This window comes from Mauremys reevesii, linkage group 3 (assembly GCF_016161935.1).
Source record: "Mauremys reevesii isolate NIE-2019 linkage group 3, ASM1616193v1, whole genome shotgun sequence".
NCBI classification, from domain to species: domain Eukaryota; kingdom Metazoa; phylum Chordata; order Testudines; family Geoemydidae; genus Mauremys; species Mauremys reevesii.
The window spans coordinates 151,587,183-151,607,074 of NC_052625.1; the positions used below are offsets into that span (position 1 = coordinate 151,587,183).

Below are 19,892 nucleotides of genomic sequence, written 5' to 3' on the forward strand. Positions count from 1 at the left end.
AGTCTGTCCAACTTCAGTTTTAATCAGTGGGCAATCCCATTTAAAATGTCCAGACTTTCACTGAATGTTGCCTGCAAGGCAAGGTTTAGATTGGTAGAGTCTTGAAGAGTTTGCTGATGAGGCAGACAGACTGGTATGGAAAGGAGCTGGAACACAGCTTAAGCTCCAGCAAAGTTCTCTCTTGCTGAAGGAGAGAGGTACCACAGTGGCTTACAGCCCTAGGCATCCCAAGAAAGCATCACACAGGGTCTTCTTCTGACTCCAACTGGGGTCACTGATGCTCCTGGTGTGGTATCCTCTTGGAGTCCTGGTTGGCTCTCAGTAGCCAGTGCTGGGTGGAATCACACTTTCACTCTCTGGAAGCTGGTCACTGCAGTGCTGAAGATGCCTGATCCATGCATGCAGCTAGAGCCTCAGCAATGCGAAAACTCCCTTAGGGGGAGAATGGGAGTTTTGCTGGGACTGTTCTCTCTCTCTCTGTTTCCAAACCGAAACTGAAACTAAAACTGTTTCTTTGTGTAAAGTCAGGCGGTCCTCTCACTGGCGGCTGAGCAGCCCTGCTTTCTCATTGGCCTGGTAGATTGCTCGGCCAGATCACCCCAGGCAGAAGCTTTCCTATTGGCCTCAGCAGGGTTTTCTGGTTCTTTCTCTCCCCAATCCTGACGCCAAGCATTCCGGGAAATGGTGTCAGAGGGCTCTTGGAAACCATCTTCCTTGTAGTCCTTTTGGTAGGTCCCCCTAAAAGCCCAGTTCCAGAGACTGGCAAACTCCAAGAGGGGTTTGCAGCTCTATAATCCAAAAAGTCGTTCATTATGAGATATTGATTGCAAAGGGCTTGCCAAGTAATTGCTACTACTTCTTCGTGGTCATGCTGCACACATTGAGCTCCCTCTTCTTCTTGCGTCTACCATCAAAATCACAATCCAAGAGGAATAACTAATATGGAATGGGGTTTTCTAACAAATGCTTTCCTTTAGTAACTACAGGAAATGTTATCAAATTACAAAGGGGAGAGCTAGTAATAGAGATAAATAAATGGTCAGGAACTTTGTCTATCTACAATATTGAAAAATATAAACAAACCATGGACCATGCATTAGGTATTTAGCTTTGTTCCATATTGGCCTTTTCTCGGACACCAGGCAGAGATCACCACATTGGAGGAGTAAGGTGTTCTGGCAACAAAAGGAAACAAAATTATAGTCATCTGGGTGTGCTCTATAAGAAGCATTACCTTAACTTTGCATTTCTTGGCTAGATGTCTCACCACCCACAACACTCTACCATAAGGAAAATGACCAGTCTTTCATAAATTGTTAGTATTCTAAATGAACCAAATTTTTTGTTTCTCGACAATATGTTATGTGAGACAACTTTTTCTAGCTATTTTTCCTTTTTGGATATCTGGTAATTAAACATTTATAACTATTTCCAGGCCACAAAATATCTTCCAGAATAACTTCTAATGCCTTCTCCAAAAGTTTTGGCTGGCAAGCTATGAAAATTTCCTTTAATTTAATTTAAATATGCACAATCATAGTAAATTGTCTGTAGAGATAGAGATTCTAACAAGAAGTTGCTGTGAGTAGAAATGTCCTATCTTTGCAGGCACTGAAACATAAAGGAAGTATGCACTCTCTTTATAGGATTTAATTACATTATAGTTTATTAAAAGAATCTCTGAAGGAATAGCTGATCCAACTCTGAAATAGCCTTAGACTGTGGAATGTTTTCCATATGACAGGAATAAGTTACTTCAATGAAAAGAGATATGGTACAGGAGCTGAATGGGGAAAACCCACACACATGGAATGGCCACATCTCAGGCTTGTTAAGGTGGAAAATATCTATCAAAATGTCAGAGACTAAAAGCCCTACTGAAAGCAGACAAGCAAGCCATCTAAAACACAATATTGGCTCTTTACTGGACTCAAACAATGTTGCATGTAATTGTAGTCCCCTCTTTGTAAGTTTCCATTCTACAAGCTGATGCATGTGACTGAGTTAGCAGCAACAATATGTGTTGAAAAACTCTTCAGGAGGGAAAGCATTTACAAAATCTATTCTCAACCTGAATATATATCTTCATTCAGCTGTTTGCTTCATAGCAGTAAGTAGCTTTCCACATATCAAAACAAGAAAGAAAAAATAATAATAAAGTATCTGGAGATTTCTTTATTTCTGCTGCTTTTTCAGGGGATCTAGTAATTTATTTTACTTTATTTAGTCCACAAAGTAGACCCCATTGATCTCACAGAGGAATGATTTGTTTTGTTTCAGCCAAAAATAAAAGCAACTGTGACTTGCATGATGTAAATCTGTGTGGTTTCTGCACAAAAAAAAAAGTTTCCTGTTGGAAGGATGTCCCCTATTCTTGCTTATTATTTTGTAAAAGAAACCATCTAACCAGATGCAAAAAGAAACCCTCTATTGATTTCATTCAGTTCAGAGTGCATGAGCCACCAGGTTCTGCAAGAAAGACTGGAATTGAACTTTAGTGAGAATTTCAACATAGCCAGAGTAAGTAATGACAACTGCTGCTGCCACTTTATTCATTTCCTGATGACTTTCACATAAACATGCTGCACAAAGACTAATTATTGTTGGAATCTACTTATGGCCATATGTTTTTATAGTTCCTATTCCTGGACATAACCAGAATCTGGAAACAAGATTCTCTTGTTAAAATGATTTGTTTTTCCTTTCTCAAATTATCTACGAGCATCTTAAACAAGTACAATAAGCAAAGATATCAGGAATAGAACACTAAGTGTGGCTAAGTTCTAAAGTGTTCTGGAAAATATTACAACTTTTTAAACAAAGTTCTACAATTATTTTTTTTAACTGAGTACAATAAATAAACTGAATTTTATCTAAGATTTTGTATTCTGTGTTATGAAAAAATAAATAAAAACGGAACAAAAAGCAAATGTACTGGATGGATGAAGGAGTAGTAAATGGGTACAGACCCTTTCAATTCTAGGTTTTTGGTTCAGTTCCAGTTTAAATTAGTAGTGACCAGAAATCTTCACCATCTGCTGGTAGTTTGGCGATTTAATTAAAATGAATTTATAACCTCAGTCTAGCTCCTAGCAGAGAGGTGTTCACATCCCAAGCCACTCCCTTCACCTCTACCACAGTTGCTTGATGGTCTTAGAAGAGAGGTCAAGGATTGACTGGACATGGATAATGAACTGTCTACTCACCCCTACTATTAATGAGCCTCATGGGAGTTTTGCCTAAATAAAGATGACAGCCCTGATTCATTATTACTTAATATTCATAGAATACTGTTGTCATAGGTTTCACCCCCACTCTGGACTTTACAGTACAGATATGAGGACCTGCATGCGAATCCCTAAAATGAATAACCAGCTTAGATCTGGTTTTGCTGCCACCACTCCCAAGTACTAACTCCCTTCCCTGGGTAGTCTTGAGAGACTTCTTCACCAATTTCCTGGTGAACACCGATCCAACCCCTTGGATCTTAACACAAGGAGAATTTAACCTTCCCCCTTCCTTTCCCCCGCCAATTCCTGGTGAGTCCAGATCCAATCCCCTTGGATCTTAACACAAGGAAAAATCAATCAGGTTCTTAAAAATAAGACTTTTAATTAAAGAAAAGAAAGGTAAAAGAAAAAAACCTCTGGGAGAGATTATCTTATCAGCTACTCTCACAGATAACAGATTCAAAACACAGAGGATGTTCCCCTGGGCAAAACTTAGTACACAAAAGAATTCTCAATTTGATTATTCTTCTAATTGCACAAAGACAAAGTCACAAAAGAAAATAAACATAAACCTATTTATTCTTTTCTAAAACTTACTACTCTGATAAGAGGCTGGTTCCTTGATCTTTTTGACTCCATCTGAAACTGAAACTGACCAAGACAAAGGGAACTTCCCTCCTTCCTTTTGAAACATACTGTCCCCCTATTGGTTCCTCTGGTCAGGTGTCAGCTAGGCTAGGTGAACTTCTTAACCCTTTACAGGTAAAAGAGGCATTAACCCTTAACTATCTGTTTATGACAGCTGTAAATATATATGGTGTTTCATACCACTCGGGAGTCTGTGCCTCAAAGAACTTAAAAGTTTTAATATAGATCAGGTCCCTCCAGATCAGGGTGAAGCACATTGGAAGTGAAAGTTGGAGGATCTTATACCAGTCCTGCCTGTGTTGAGACTTTCTGTAGATACTAAACTTTGGTTTTCAGAGCTATCAGTTTATCAGTTTTTCTAAGCACTAAATTCACTAGCAAAAATCAAGGTCAAATGTTTTCCTCACCAGACACTGGTCTGTGGGCTTGATCCTGAACCACTGAAGCTAATGGGAGTTCTTACATTGGCTTCCAGGATTGTTGGGAGCTGGGCCAGATTTAGAAGCAGGTGACCCAAAGAACTGCCTGGGGTGTTAGGGTTGGGAGGCACCAGGTTTGGGGTGCTGTTTTTGATGTTAGTGACAAAAGGGAAAATAGAATGTTTACAGTAAAATGTTCCAAGTATTCTGTATGTGGATTTCTTTTCCACCAACCTTCTAGAATGTTCTGGATCTTTGTAGAATCTCATGTTACCTTCCAGATTTTCTGAGAACTACATTTTCCTTGAACCTCCTAGAATGTTGTCAGACATGCCCTCGCAGGTATATAAGGGGTGGGGTTTCACCAGTCAGTCAGTGAGATATAAGAATGAACTGAAGTGAAGAGAGAGCCCAGCTGCAATATTGTGAACCTTGTTTTATTGTGTAATTGCAAAAGTGTACTTGTGTTTTAAGACTTGAAGAGTGTAAGTAGTGACTAATAAAGGACATATTTAATAAGACACCAGAGATATCTATTGAACCCCTATCTACGGAACAATGTAACAGAAATACTGTTACTTCTTTTGCCATGCTTAACATGTAATGTTTGATAACTTTTTAAGACTGCAGAGCATAGACTTTTGCTCTCCCTGATACTGTCTGTTTTAATAATATATAAAAGATGCTCCCGAAGAAGCCTTCAGGACCACAGGAAGTGAGAAGCTCAGTTGCAATCTAGTTTGCAGCAAAGGGCAAATTTGATGGGAAAATATATGAAACAGAACAACACAGACCAGGCTTTAGGCAGTAGTGATTGTCCCAGTGCAGAAGACATTGAGGAGCAAAGCATAAATGATGGAAGTTCTACTACTAAGGAATTAGTAGATTTACCTGAAGATAAGGAATGGAAATGTGAGGAAAGTGATGGAGAATTGTCCAAATTTCCTGGCAGCGTAAAGAAGAGTGATGATAAAGAAGAATGTGGCTCACAGATAAAAGATGTCATTTACAGTAAGATTTGTTGACGACAAGGATGGCTATATCCAAGTAAAGGAGCCATTTATCTGTTTCCAGTCTGTGGATGACTCTTCTGGAAAAGGCCTAACAGAACTGTTTATGATTGTTTTGAATGAGAATAAAATAAAGCTTCAGGACTGGTACGGCCATGGCTATGACAATGGCACAAACATGAAGGGAAGAAACATTGGCATTCTGGCAAGGATCCTTCCACTGAATTCAAGAGCCTTCTTCATGCCTTGTGGCTGCCATTCGCTCAACCTGGTTGTGTCAGATGCAGCATCATCTTCTTTAGATTCAGCATATCTCTTTGAAGTACTGCAAAGGATATACGTCTTGTTTTAAGCATCAACTATCAGATGGAAGAGCCTCACAGACAATGTTACAGATCTGACCATGAAACTGCTAAGTGAGGGTATGTCTACACTACGGGATTATTCCGATTTTACATAAACCGGTTTAGCAAAACAGATTGTATAAAATCGAGTGCACACGGCCACACTAAGCACATTAATTCGGTGGTGTGCGTCCACGGTCCGAGGCTAGCATTGATTTCTGGAGCGTTGCACTGTGGATAGCTATTCCGTAGCTATCCCATAGTTCCCGCAGTCTCCCCTGCCCCTTGGAATTCTGGGTTGAGATCCCAGTGCCTGATGGGGCAAAAATCATTTTTTGTTAAATATTATACTTTGTGAAAAAGACCCATAACATTTTGGAATTTATCCTCATTAAAGTCTCCCATCCCTGATATTTTCTTTTCCTCTTCAGCTAGATGCAGAGGAATCAGAGCAGTTTTGCTATGGGAGAGAGCAGGGCTTCATTCAAGGAAGCAGTAATCACTATATGCTACAGCATTTTGTTCTTTTCCACTTGTCTGGGTTGAATTGCACCTGTTTCCGTTAGACACTGGGAAAGTCAACAGTGACACCAGATATGTCAAATGAGACAGAGATATGAGCTGAATGTCATCATCAAACTGAACACACTTCTGCTCTTGCTAATTACTCACTAGTAAGATGTATTTAATTCTGTCACTAGATGTAAGCAACACCGATTCACATCATGGAACAGCTCTGGTGTTTGGAACTCTGAGGACTGTGCAACAGTCACAGTATAAGCTTGCAAAAGCTCTGTCTGTCTCAGTTGATTCTCAGAATAAGTGTCATAGATCAGGGCCTGCAGCAGAGTTAGGCCTGGTCTACACTAGGAGTTTGTCGAATTTAGCAGCATTAATTCGACTTAACTGTGCACCCGTCCACACCAGGAAGCTAATTAGTTCGACCTAGAGGGCTCTTTAGTTCGATTTCTGTACTTTTCCCCGACGAGGGGAGTAGCGCTAAATTCGACATGGCCATGTCAAATTAGGCTAGGTGTGGACGGAAATCGACCTTAGTAGCTCCGGGAGCTATCCCACAGTGCACCACTCTGTTGATGCTCTGGACAGCAGTCCGAGCTTGGATGTTCTGACCAGCCACACAGGAAAAGCCCCGGGAAAATTTGAATTCCTTTTCCTGTCTGGCCAGTTTGAATCTCATTTCCTGGTTGGACATCGGGGCGAGCTCAGCAGCACCGGCAACGATGCAGAGCTCTCCAGGAGAGGAGTCCATGCAATCTCTGAATAGAAAGAGGGCCCCAGCATGGACTGACCGGGAAGTCTTGGATCTGATCGGTGTGTGGGGCGAGGAGTCTGTGCTTTCGGAGCTGTGCTCCAAAAAACAGAATGCAAAGACCTACGAGAAGGTCTCCAAAGCCATGACAGACAGAGGATACAGCCGGGATGCAACGCAGTGCCGCGTGAAAATCAAGGACCTGAGACAAGGCTACCACAAGACCAAAGCAGCAAACGGATGCTCCGGAGCCCAGCCCCAGACATGCCGCTTCTACGAGGCACTGCATGCCATTCTCGGTGGGTCTGCCACAACTGCCCAACCAGTGACCGTGGACTCCGACGATGGGATAGTGTCGACGTCCAGTTCCTCGGCAATGTTCGCGGATGGGGAAGATGAGGAAGGGTTTCTGGAGGATGAGGCAGGCGACAGCGCTTACAATGCTGGTTTCCCCGACAGCCAGGATCTCTTCATCACCCTCACGGAGATCCCCTACCAATCCTCCCCGGCCGTTAACCCAGACCCTGAATCAGGGGAAGGATCAGTCGGTAAGTGCTTTAACATGTAAACTTTTATCATTAATGTAACAGGAATCTGAACTATGTGAAAAGGAGGTCTATATATATGGGGATAGAACAGAAATCCTCCTGGGAGATCTCCACGAAGCTCTCCTGGAGGTAATCGAAAAGCCTCCGCAGGAGGTTCCTGGGGAGAGCTGCCTTATTGGGTGCTCCGTGGTAGCACACTTTTCCATGCCAGGCTTTCATGAGGTATTCAGGGAGCATTGCCTCCACAAGCATGGCAGCATAGGCCCCTGGTTTGTGCTGGCTTTCACGCAGCATGCGCTCTCTATCTCCTTCAGTGACCCACCTCAGGGCGATCTCGCTCGGCGACTCCTGCATCTAATTAGGGGAATTACTGTAATGTTATGCCTGGTCCAAAGTATTTTTAAAAAATCTCCAGACAGACGGCGTAGCAGAGACTCAGCACTCTGCTGTGTGACAAGCGTAATGGAAAGCCAAAGAATCAAATGGACGCTCATGGAGGGAGGGAGGGGGGACTGAGCTATCCCACAGTTCCTGCAGTCTCCGAAAAGCATTTGCATTCTTGGCTGAGCTCCCAATACCTGTACGGTCAAACACATTGTCCGCGGCGGTTCAGGGCAAAGCTTGTCAATGTACCCCCCTCCCCCACCCCCAGAAGGAAAAGGGAAAAAAATCATCTCTTGACTCTTTTAAATGTCACCCTATGTGTACCGAATGCTGCTGGTAGATGCGATGCTGCGGCACTCTACTGTAGCCTCCTCCCCCCCCCCCCCCGCAGGGGTGGCTGATGGTGCAATACGACTGGTACCCGTCCTCATCATCAGCCTTGTGGCAGATGGTGTAGTGCAGTAGGACTGCGCTCCCATCCTCATCATCAGCCTTGTGGCAGATGGTGTAGTGCAGTAGGACTGCTATCCATCCTCGTCATCAGCCCATAAGTAGATGGCCTGCTAACCGTCTTCATCATAGCAACAAGGGGCTGAGCTCCATCAGCCCCCGCCCTTCATGTGTAAAGAAAAGATTCTGTACTGCCTGGACTATCATAGCAGCAGGATGCTGGTCTCCTCTCCCCCACACTGCTTAATGTCCTGTCTGGACTATCATAGCAGCTGGAGGCTGCCTTCCCCTCATTTCATTTCACTAACAAGTCACTGTTTCTTATTCCTGCATTCTTTATTACTTCATCACACAAATGGGGGGACACTACAATGGTAGCCCAGGAAGGCTGGGGTAGGAGGGAAGCAACAGGTGGCGTTGTTGCAGGGGCACCCCCTGTGAATGGCATGCAGCTCGTCATTCCTGCGGGATCTGACACAGAGCGGCTGTGCTCTCTAGTTCTCTGATACACTGCAACCCTAGTATAGTTGCCCCATATTCTAGGCAGGACTGATTCTATTTTTAGATACCATAAAGGAGGGATTGACTCGGGGAGTCATTCCTAGTTTTGTCTTTTGTGCCCCCCGGCTGATCTCGGCCAGGGGCACCTATGACAGCAGCAGAAGGTATAGTGCAGTAGGACCGTTAACCGTCATCACCTGGCCAATTTACAATGGCATGGTAGATGGTGCAATATGGCTGATAACCATCTCTGCTATCATGCAAAAGCAAATGAATGCTGCTGTGTAGCGCTGCTGAATCACCTCTGTCTGCGGCATCTAGTACACATACAGTGACAGTGACAAAAGGCAAAACAGGCTCCATGGTTGCCACGCTATGGCATCTGCCAGGGTAATCCAGGGAAAACGGGCTCGAAATGATTGTCTGCCGTTGCTTTCCCGGAGGAAGGAATGACTGACGACATTTACCCAGAACCACCCACGACAATTAAATTTGCCCCATCAGGCACTGGGATCTCAACCCAGAATTCCAAGGGTCGGGGGACACTGCGATGGGGTGGAACAGAGGCAGAGTTTATACTTTCCGGATTGCCTCAGCAGGAGTGCGCACGAGATAGGTGCTGTGCATGGTCTTGTTCACAGACACAGACTAGACTGTGTTCATTGTTCGCAAAAATGTATCTTTGCAAGGAATTCACTCCATTTTTCCCATCACACAGCTTCGACTGTCTCCAGACCTGCCACAGCATCCCCCTCACAGAGGCTGGCAAAGATTAGGCGGCGAAAGAAAAAGACACAGGACGAGATGTTCACTGAACTTATGGGCTGCTCCTGAGCCGAGGCGGACCAGCAGAGCCAGTGGAGGGAGACCCTCTCTCTGTACCAGCACTCACACAGCGAACGGGAGGAGAGATGGCGTGAGGAAGACAAGCAGGCGACTCAAACGCTGCTTGGACTAATGAGGGAGCAAACGGACATGCTCCAGCGCCTTGTGGATGTTCTGCAGAACCGCAGGCAGGAGGACAGAGCCCCCCTGCAGTGTATCTGCAACCGCCCTCCCCAGCCACAAAGTCGCATACCCCCTTCACCCAAAATAACCAGAAGGAGGGGCACCAGGGGTCGTGAAAACTGTCACTGCACCCCAGCAGAGTGCTCAAGTACCCAAAAGCTCTCATACCCTAAATTTTGAGAAGTCCTTCCCTTCCTGACTCACCCAAGCCCCAATCCCAGTTTCATCCCCTGACTGTCTAGTTAATTATTAAAAATACTTTGCTGTTAATTACTATTTCTGTCATGTTTTTTTACAGAAGACTGTGTTTGAAAGGGGGGGTGGGGAAGGGGGTTGGTAATTGCATAGGACGGTCACCTTTACCAGGGTACAGACACGGGGGCAGGATCAGCAGCAGGTCACACACACAGTGCAGTCAGTAGGCACCCTGGTCGGTATGGGAGGTGGTTTCCAGGTTCTGTGTGGGTGGGGGGGTACGTGACTTTGTAGCAGGGGAGGGCGGTTACAGATCTTATGCAGTGGTCCTTGTCCTGGACCACAGAGCCACGCAGCAGAGGAATCTGTATCCGTCCTTTTAAAATGTGGCCTGACAGAGCTGAGCTGACTAGGAAAGTGGCTGCAGCTGGGCCAATAGGTATTGGGGTTGCAGAGGGCAGCCCAGGCAGGGGACAAGGCAGGCAGTCCAAACCCCCTATGCCTGTGATGAGTGGGGGGCTGATGCAGTCTGCCCCAGGGTGTGGGGCTAGACCATGACTGACAGTGGCCACTACTGAGGCATGTCACAGTGGCACCTGACCAGGTGATAACAAGGGGGGCAAGAACTGGGGGACAGTTGCCCAGAGGACGGTGAGGGCCTGGGCAAGAACTGGGGGACAGTTGCCCAGAGGACGGTGGACTATTGCCTGGACTTTGAGACTTCAGAGACTGGAGAAAATGAAGATGAGACTGGGACACCTAAGAGAGAGTGCTCTCATGCTCTCCAAGGCCCGGGCCAGCCCAGAAGAAAGGGCTAGGGCCCAAACAACCAAGACTGGGGCCGTGGCAGGCTGGGACTAGCCGCCATGAAGGGGTAGTCCAGACCGAGACCCCAAAAAGAGAAAGGGGGGGGGAGAGAGGCCCCACTGTAGGAACAGGAACCCACACCAGGGGGGGCCGAGGTGGGAACCCAAACTGATGGGGAACCCACATAGGACCAGGAAGTCTATGGGTGGGGACCCAGACAATAGAGAGGCAAGCGCGGCTGCTCCAAACGCTGGAGAGCCCCAGCTGAGGAGAAAGCTGCTGACAGAGCTGAGCTGACTAGGAAAGTGGCTGCAGCTGGAGGCCATGCCCCAAACTGAAGCCCTGGGGCTTATAAAGCAGAGAGAAGCAGAGCAAGAGAGAGTCTCTCTCTGCTTCCAGAGAGAGATGGGCCTGGCTGCTAGGGCTTGAGCGCAGATACCTGAGGAAGCAGGGCTGGGGAAAGGCTGAGGAGCTAGGAAGCTCCAGCCTGGAAAGCCCCAGGCTATGGGGGTTGCAGAGGCAGCCCAGGGGTAGGACAAGGCAGCAGGTCCAAACCACCTATTGCCTGTGATGAGTGGGCTGATACTGCAGTCTGCCCCAGGGACCATGACTGACAGTGGCCACTACTGAGGCTCACCAGCCTGCCGCGGCGCTCAGGGCCGGACCGAGACATTCCGGGACCGACCAGCCCTGTCACAGTCCTCCTCCACCACAAGGTCACATAGCCCCCGCACACAGAGTCCCAAAAAGGAGGGATGGCAGGCTCCGTTGAAACAACCAGTCCGGCACTGCGGACCGCCCTACGAGCAGGAGCCTGTCATTCCTCAAGTTTAGAGGCGGTCTTTACATCACCGCACACCCTACCAAGCACAGTCTGTGTCTCAGTTTCAACCCTTTAACGCAAAGTCATTAATAAAGAAACCTTTGTTAAGTAACAATGGAACATGTATTTTATTTTTACACGTGCGTTGGAAGTGGGGAAACGGGGTGAACGGGGTATGTAACTGCAGAGGCTAGTCAACAGTAACTGGGTAAAGAAATAGGGGCAGGTTCAGCTTCTCTGTAAAGAAACTGAACAGTCACAGGTCACGCTGCTCGCTGAGGAACCTAGGTTTCAAAGCATCCCGGATGCACAGCGCTTCCCGCTGGGCTCGTCTAATCGCATGGGTGTCAGGCTGAGTGTAATCAGCAGCCAGGCGATTTGCCTCAACCTCCCATCCCACCATAAAGGTCTCCCCCTTGCTCTCACTGAGATTGTGGAGCACACAGCAAGCTGCAATAACAATGGGGATATTGGTTTCACTGAGATCCGAGCCAGTCAGTAAGCTTCGCCATCTCCCCTTGAGACGTCCGAAAGCACACTCCACCACCATTCTGCACTTGCACAGCCGGTAGTTGAAGAGTTCCTTGTCAGTGTCCAAGGCCCTGTATAGGGCTTCATGAGCCAGGGCATTAGCGGGTAGGCTGGGTCCCCGAGGATCACTATAGGCATCTGCACATCCCCAACAGTTATTTTGTGGTCCGGGAAGAAACTACCTTCCTGCAGGCGTCTAAACAGACCAGAGTTCCTGAAAACACGCGCGTCATGGAACCTTGCCCGGCCACCCGACGTTGATGTTGGTAAAACGTCCCCTATGGTCCACCAGTGCTTGCAGCACCATTGAAAAGTAGCCCGATTTCTCAGCAGCTGACTGTGGAAGAGGTGGACGATAAGGTGCGAGGAGTTGACAACGGCCATAACTGCAGCAGGCTCCATGCTCGCAGTGCTGTGGCGTCCGCGCTGTCACTGACCAGAAAAGTGCACGAACAGATTGCCCGCAGGCGCTTTCAGGGAGGAAGGGTGGGATTGACGGTTCAATGATGACAGTTACCCAAAACCACCCTCGACACATTTTTTCCCCCAGCAGGCATTGGGAGCTCTACCCAGCATTCCAATGGGCAGCGGGGACTGCAGGAACTGTGGGATAGCTTCCCACAGTGCACCGCTTCCAATGTCGACGCTTGCCCCGTTAGTGTGGACTCACAAAGTCGAATTAGTGTCCTTAGTGTGGATACACAAATTCGACTTTGTAAGGTCGATTCCACAAATTCGACTTAAGTTGAATCGAACTACTCTTGTAGTGTAGACATAGTCTCAGTCTCCTGGCAGCCCAGCAAGCACAGCTGACCTGCATTAGGCTATCTGATTGACTATACCACCTGACTGGTCAGGAAGGGCAGCTGGCTGGCTTTTAGCCCAGCAGCAGATCAGCAGCTCTCTGCCTGTTCATTGTGTTCATGTATGCAGCTACAAGCCTCACTGTGCCTGATGCTTCTTGCCTTGTTCCTGTCCTGCTCCAGCCCTGCTCCTAGTTCTGTTCCTTCTTGTTGCTTCAGCTTGCTCCTGGTTCCAGCTTTCTTTCTCTGACCCTGGTTCTTGACTCCAGCTATGATGCGTGGCATGGCTACTGGTTCCCGATCCCAGTTCTGATCCTTTAATTGACTGTTAGTTCCTGGTCCCAGCTCTGAAACCTGGTGCGGCTACTGGTTCCTGACTCTAGCACTGACCTTTGGATTAGATCCGCTTCCAGGCTCCTGTGTCAACCATTAGGCCTGACTGCCCACAACCCAGTCTCTAACAGAGAGTCTGCCACTGTCATCCGATTTAACCACTAACAGGTCTCCTGAGGATGAAGACTGGGAAGAGGATATTAGGAATTACTGTTTCAATAGGTGAGGACATAATATCATCGCAAAGTTCTATCAGGCCCTCAGTAGAGTGATCAGTTGGCAAGGCAGCATTCTGGTCTTCTGTAGCACCCCTTGGAATTCATGAGATTCTATTAATAAGTCAGAGGAGATTATCAAAACAGGTCCTTTTTCCCCAGAGGAGAGGTGTGTGCCAACCTCAAACTGGAGGAATAAATGGTTGGTTCATACAAGGGCATAATCTTCACCTCTTCCTCATATCCTAGTCCAAAACAAGACCCATGGTTTGGTCAACAGTTTGATCTGAATTAGATGTTATGTTACTGGGGGTGGAGGGGTTACAAGGGAACAAGTATGGTTGTCCTGGTAACCAGAAGGTTTTTTTAAAGCCAACCCATAGTAATTTTTATCTGCATGAACACTGTGGTCACCAAGAACAACCAGTCTTAGTTCCTTCAGTGACACCGAGAGTAGCTGATTTTGATCTAAACATAAAAAAAGAGGCTGTAGATATGTTACAATTCATAGCAATACAAACAACAACAAAACAAAGCATCAGCAAATCCCACCCAACAAAAAGCAATGAGTCAGGAAGACAACATAGAAAAATGTTCCCTTCTACCTATCACGTTCCCAAACAAAACCTCATACTTCAGCCCTCCCCAAAGGCATGTTATGGAAGATGAGCTTTGCAGAATGTTCTGAAGATCAACAAATGCAGTCTCCTTTGAACCAAGGAGGGGGAGTTAATTCCAAATTCGAGAGGTCTTCACAGACTATCCTCTGGCATTGGTTCCCATTATAAACCAAGGGAGCCTGATTTGAGCATCTCCATCACTTAAACTGCTGCATTATCACCTGGAGATTCTTCAGGCAGCTAAGTTTCAAACCATTTATTTGTTACATTTATAGAAATGCTAAAATGGTTACCTACTCAAATGCTCTAGACACCATTGATATAACTTAAAAATACATTCTAAGTGCAGCAATTTGAGATAGTGCACCACAAATCCCCCTCCAAATAGATTTGAAGTGTAGCCCCATTCCCATTCTAATTTTGAGATATCAAAGGCAGGGATTTAGAAGAGTGAAGTACTCATCTGAAAGAAAAGGTCACAGCCTCCAGACTGGATTCAGAAAGACACGAAACAGGGAAAGTTATCTACATCTATCTGGTTGTCTAAAATCAGGTGGGAATCTAGCCAGCCCCTCAAGTTGCAAACTTTAATTACGAATGATTGACATAATCCTTCAATCAGATGGGCCAAAATAATTTCAGCCAAATCCTTTAGTTGCTTCCTGCAACTCAACATAATCACCTCAGTTTTATCTGGACTGAATATTATCCATGCTCTGATCTCACTATGAAAGTCTCTCTCTCTGTCACACACACACACACACACACACACACACACACACACACACACACACACACACACACACACACAGTATCCCAAGGTACTATAGTCCAGAATTAAAAACAGCACACATATATATCAACATATCTCCATTTCATTCTTGCCAGGATATTTCTTACCAGGCATTTAGAATACCTGCTTAAATGGTTTGTCCACATGTACAACAGATGAGGGAAGCTGAAGGGAAAAAGATAAAAAATGTCAGAAAAATTATTTATTAATTACAGGGTGATGGGAGAGTATTTAATAGAGAATTAGCTATGTTGCTGACTGAGAATTTTCTGAAAGAAATTAAAGTCATCATCCTATAGGTTTAAGAACTGAGATTTAAGCCTCCCCCTGGGTCCCAGCCCAAAACACTTGACTGAAACATCTTAAATTGGATAGGTTTTGCACAATTAAATTCTTTGGATAAAGTGAAAAATCAGACATCTTTTCGAGGTCAGTATTAGTCTTAAGTTTGCTGCAGTAGGAGTTCTAGTTTTAAGCCTGATCTTTTAGCTCTTAACACTGACAAACACTAGTCTCTTTAATTGTGGAGGTGCTGTATTCATGAAGAAAATGTTCTGCTGGCTTACAAAAATGTGCCTTGTGTTAACCTTTTCTAAGCTGGCATTTCTGAGCTTTCAATGACATGACTTCCCTTCACAAAGAAAGAGGAATGCTGGAAGTGTTGTATTGGTTTGGAGACTCTTCCAAATGTATTCAAAAATGCATATATTCTTTGGAGAAAATAGACAGGAATCCAGTACCTCTGTTTATATTCAGCGATGACAAAATTAACCAACAAAGGAAACGTTTGGCTTCAGTTTTCTCTGTGTGCTGCTGCTTTATCTGTCCTCCTTTTTCTGAGTTTGATTTTTGGGAAAAGACATCTTTATTTTTTAGTTTCTTTAACTGGAAAAAATTGTTATTTATTTTCTTAAAATAGTCCAGCGATGGCATGTCTGTGCATTAGTGTTGTGGGGGAATGGGATAAAAAACCTTCTTAGAGGAAGGACCACAGCTGTCTACCATTAACTGTGGAGATATGCTTGGTAGCAGGACAAGGCAGATGAGAAAAGGACAAATCTGGATGGCACAAGAGAGTGAAAAAATGGTTCCAGAGGAAGGAATGGAGCTGGGAGGAGGTTAGGATTGGTCTGTGTAAACAGCGCAATGTTGGTGGGAGAGCTTCTCCCGCCGGCATAGCTACTGCCTTTGGGGAGGTGGATTAAGTACCTACTCCAGTGCGGAAGTTCTCTCCTGTTGTCTTAGAGTATCTTCATTAAAGTTCTACAGTAGCACAGCTGCACTGGTGCAGCTGTGCTGATGCAGTGTTTTTAAGCGTAGACTTGCTCTTAAAGCTTTTGTGTCTGCTGGCCAAAGAAGCTATGGCTGTAAACCAGTAGTTCCCAAACTTTAACCACCTGTGAACCCCTTTCACTAAAATGTCAAATCTCACAGATCCCCTCTTAAAATTAATATTTCCAGGGATTTTCTCCTTTACCTGAGTATAAATTATAAAAGCAGTAATCTTGGAAATACACAATTTGTTTTTATGACATGCTTATTACACACTATTATTAACTATTATTTATCATTACCGTATTTTGATTACATTATGAAAATGGCAACACTCTTGCAAGATCTCACTTTCATAGCCTGAATCACTTTGAATAAGCCTGTTATAAGACAAGGCTTGTATATTTCATCAAGGAGTATCAGATGTGAAACAGCATGAAGGTATTTAAGACGCCAACTCAAAGAGTTTCTCCTACACAAGCATTCAGATCTTGAGCAGTCCACACAAACAAAGCATGTTACAACAAAGCTTAAACTTGTTCTTCATAATCATTTTAAAAACAAGACTAGCTGCCTATTTAATTTTAAAAATAGCAAAAAATATCCACCTCCCTTTCCATTTCTTATAAGGAGTCTTGAAGTTTAAATCTCCTCAGTGTGCTAGATAGGTTTGCTTTTATCTGCTTAGCTCTTGGAAGTCCAGGGGCTCTGGGCTGCTGGCCCCATGCTGCCCAAGGTCCCTAAGGACAGCTCTGTCCGCAATTAGGGAATTTTTTCCGGAGAACCACCTGTAACATTTCGCGAACCCCCAGGGGTTCATGAACCCCAGTTTGGGAACCACTGCTGTAAATTAATAAACTGCTGAACTTTGTACATTCTTTGTAAATAAAGAAAACTGAATCAAAGAAAATACTAGAATCCAATTTCTACATCCCCAGTGCCCTTAAATTTGACTAGCCACTTGTGTCAAAAGGGGCAACACTGGAAATACTGCCCTGAACAACTGTTCTATTTCTTTTCCCCAAAACACAACATGACTAGAAAGAAAAGCCTATCTTCTTCTGAGACAGCTTATCTACACAGATGTCTAGTTGATTAAACATTTACAGCACCAACAATTTCTGGTAGCTAGAAATATAGTGTATTCACTAAATCAGAATGAATATCTGGTAATGCCTTTAGAATTAAATTTTTCATCCTTACCTGTTCATCATAATTCTCTTTTGCAATGCAAATCTGATGTGTCCTTCAGTCATAATAAGAACATAACCAAAATGGTTTTGCTTCTATGGATGATTTATGAGCTTAGTCTATCTTTAAATTCAATTTGTGCACGATACATGATATGAAATATACATTGATCTAGGATTAACCTTTACATTCTTGTTATTTTCTACTAGACTAAAATGAAAGTGGAAGGAAAACATTTACTATGGTGACGGCCTTCCACAAGACAAAGACATATCTCAAAAAACATGACATTGTATGTGACCCTGTGTGACAGGGTGTTCTACTCACCTCTAAGCAGCACTTCCACCAGGCCATTCTGGGGATTAGATCTGTGAGGCAGAAGCCCCTTCCAGAAGCCCCTTCCCTTCTCTCTTTGTCTGCAGCCCCACTCTTGCTCCAGGAGCTGCCGTGGCCTCTTCGTGACTCAGCCCTCTGGACAGGTCACCAAGTGGGTTCCCTTTCTGGGGTAGTTTTTCAAAGTTTTTTTTGTCCAAGTGGTGTTGTGCAGTCCTCACGCCCACAGCATGACTACATCACTACAGCAGTGACTTCAGCAGTCTTTGTATTCACTGTCCTTAACAACATCACTCTGCAGTGGTTTGTAGGGGAACCCAGGCTTTACTCTACTCCAGTTTCCAGTCCTGTAGTGTACTGAACAGTTAAGGTCTTCATCTACACCACCTTACAGCTCTCACCACTGGACTCCTTCCTACTGTGCTTCTTCTCCCCTTCCTTCTCCCTTACCTCAAGAAGTGGGACTGCAGGCTTCTTCTCTACTGCCTTTCCTCACTATTTCTAGCCTCCTAGCTTCATGGAAGCCCCGCCTGCACCCTCATAGGTGAGCTTCCTTCTAGTTATTCCTCAAGCCTAAGTCTCCCCCATTTGCAGCCTAATTGGCTGATTGGGCCCACTTGGCCTAATTCAGCCATCTGAAGGCCAGTGTGGGGAGTATGCCCTATCACACCCTGCATGCACATGGGAATGTGGAGAGGGTCAAGAAGCCTTCACCATTCTGGCATTCCTATTCCGGTGTCATCAACATCGGTGGTGCAGAATGGGTGGCATGAAGTGAGGGTGGGGCCGTGGTCCCATCTCTACCTTCACATTGGTCAGCAAACCTGGCTAGGTCCAGGGAGTAGAGCATGCTGCACAATTTCAAAGTAAAATTCTGACAGTGTCATACCTCTCCTCTGCCCATTATCTACAGTGAAGATTTTGACTCTCATTGTGTAAATAAATGAAAACAGACCTTTCAGTTTGTACTTAACATTCATATGCAACAAAAGTTGTGACAGAGCTATATTAGGGAAAGAAAGAAAGACTTCTGGGCACATGAAGATATACACTCTTCCATTCTGTTTCTAAGATTTTAACATCTCCGACCAAGACTTATGCAACAAATAAATTGATAAACTAGAATGTGGCTTAGCCTGGTCGGGTTGGCAACATGGTACAACAACTTGGCTAGGTTTAAAAGATCTAATCTTTAAACTCTTCTATGTTCTAACTAAGCAGAAGGAAACGAGTGGTCTATGTTCTAGGAAAATCACAGACCAAAATACAGTGGGTATTTATATAAATGCAAACATTTTGGTTTCCACCCAGAATTTTCATACAGACCATGAGAATTAGGTTCAACTCACTACAATAATGCTACTTGCAACTAATTCTCCACATACATTGGGCAGAAAAGTGTAACCCTTAAGCTTCATCAATTATCCTAAGTATTTAAGAACATTCCTAACTGTGGGTAAACCTTCTACTGTTAGAAATATTGTAAAAACATTTCAGGAAACAAGTTGGTTTGGGCATGACATATTTAGATTAGCATTCATAGTGATGAAAAACATCCTGCTCTAGAATGGGTTTTATCATTACAGGTCTAGTTTCATTTACCAGGACCTAAAGATATTTATTTTGCATTTTCTCATGAGCATACTGGGTCAGCTCCTGATGTGAAAGAAGTTAATAGCAAAACTCTCACTGATTTTAATGGACTATGATTTGGTTAGCTGAGCAGATTCATGCTGCTGAATCAGACTAACATAATATGACGATGACAACATGTCCCTGACATTTTTTATATTAATTAACAGATTCTTGAAAGGTGAATTTTTTACTATTTATGAGTCACAGACATTAATTCAGTATTATGTCAAAGACCACTTGCTAATTGTTTTACTCTTTCACTGATGCTTTTTAATGAACTCTTAATCCTGTTTAATAGTCTCCCTTGCCTGGCAGTTTTCAACACATCGGTAGTGCATTTGAAATATTTTAAAGTCTGCAATGCCTTGTAAGCTTCAGCTTCTGTTTTGCAAAATAAAGATGAAATTACATTGAAAGAGTCACCTAAATATGGTGTAATAACCACCATCTTGGTCATAAGGAGAGCCAGTTCTAGGGGAGGGCAAGCAAGGTACCATTGTCCCATTGTGATCGGGTGGCGTTTCCCCCC

General features: G+C 44.6%; 1 long non-coding RNA gene across 1 annotated transcript in view; it reads right to left on the reverse strand.

Annotated features, from left to right (window-relative positions):
- The window catches only part of LOC120400289, a 35,705-nt gene extending 31,283 nt beyond the window's left edge, over nt 1-4,422 (reverse strand). Inside the window, exons 1-2 of the long non-coding RNA XR_005595684.1 lie at nt 4,286-4,422; nt 1,084-1,175 (exon numbers count right to left, since the gene is read on the reverse strand). This is a non-coding gene — a long non-coding RNA (uncharacterized LOC120400289). The remainder of the gene's footprint in view (nt 1-1,083; nt 1,176-4,285) is intronic.
- Between the last annotated feature and the right edge of the window lie 15,470 nt (nt 4,423-19,892).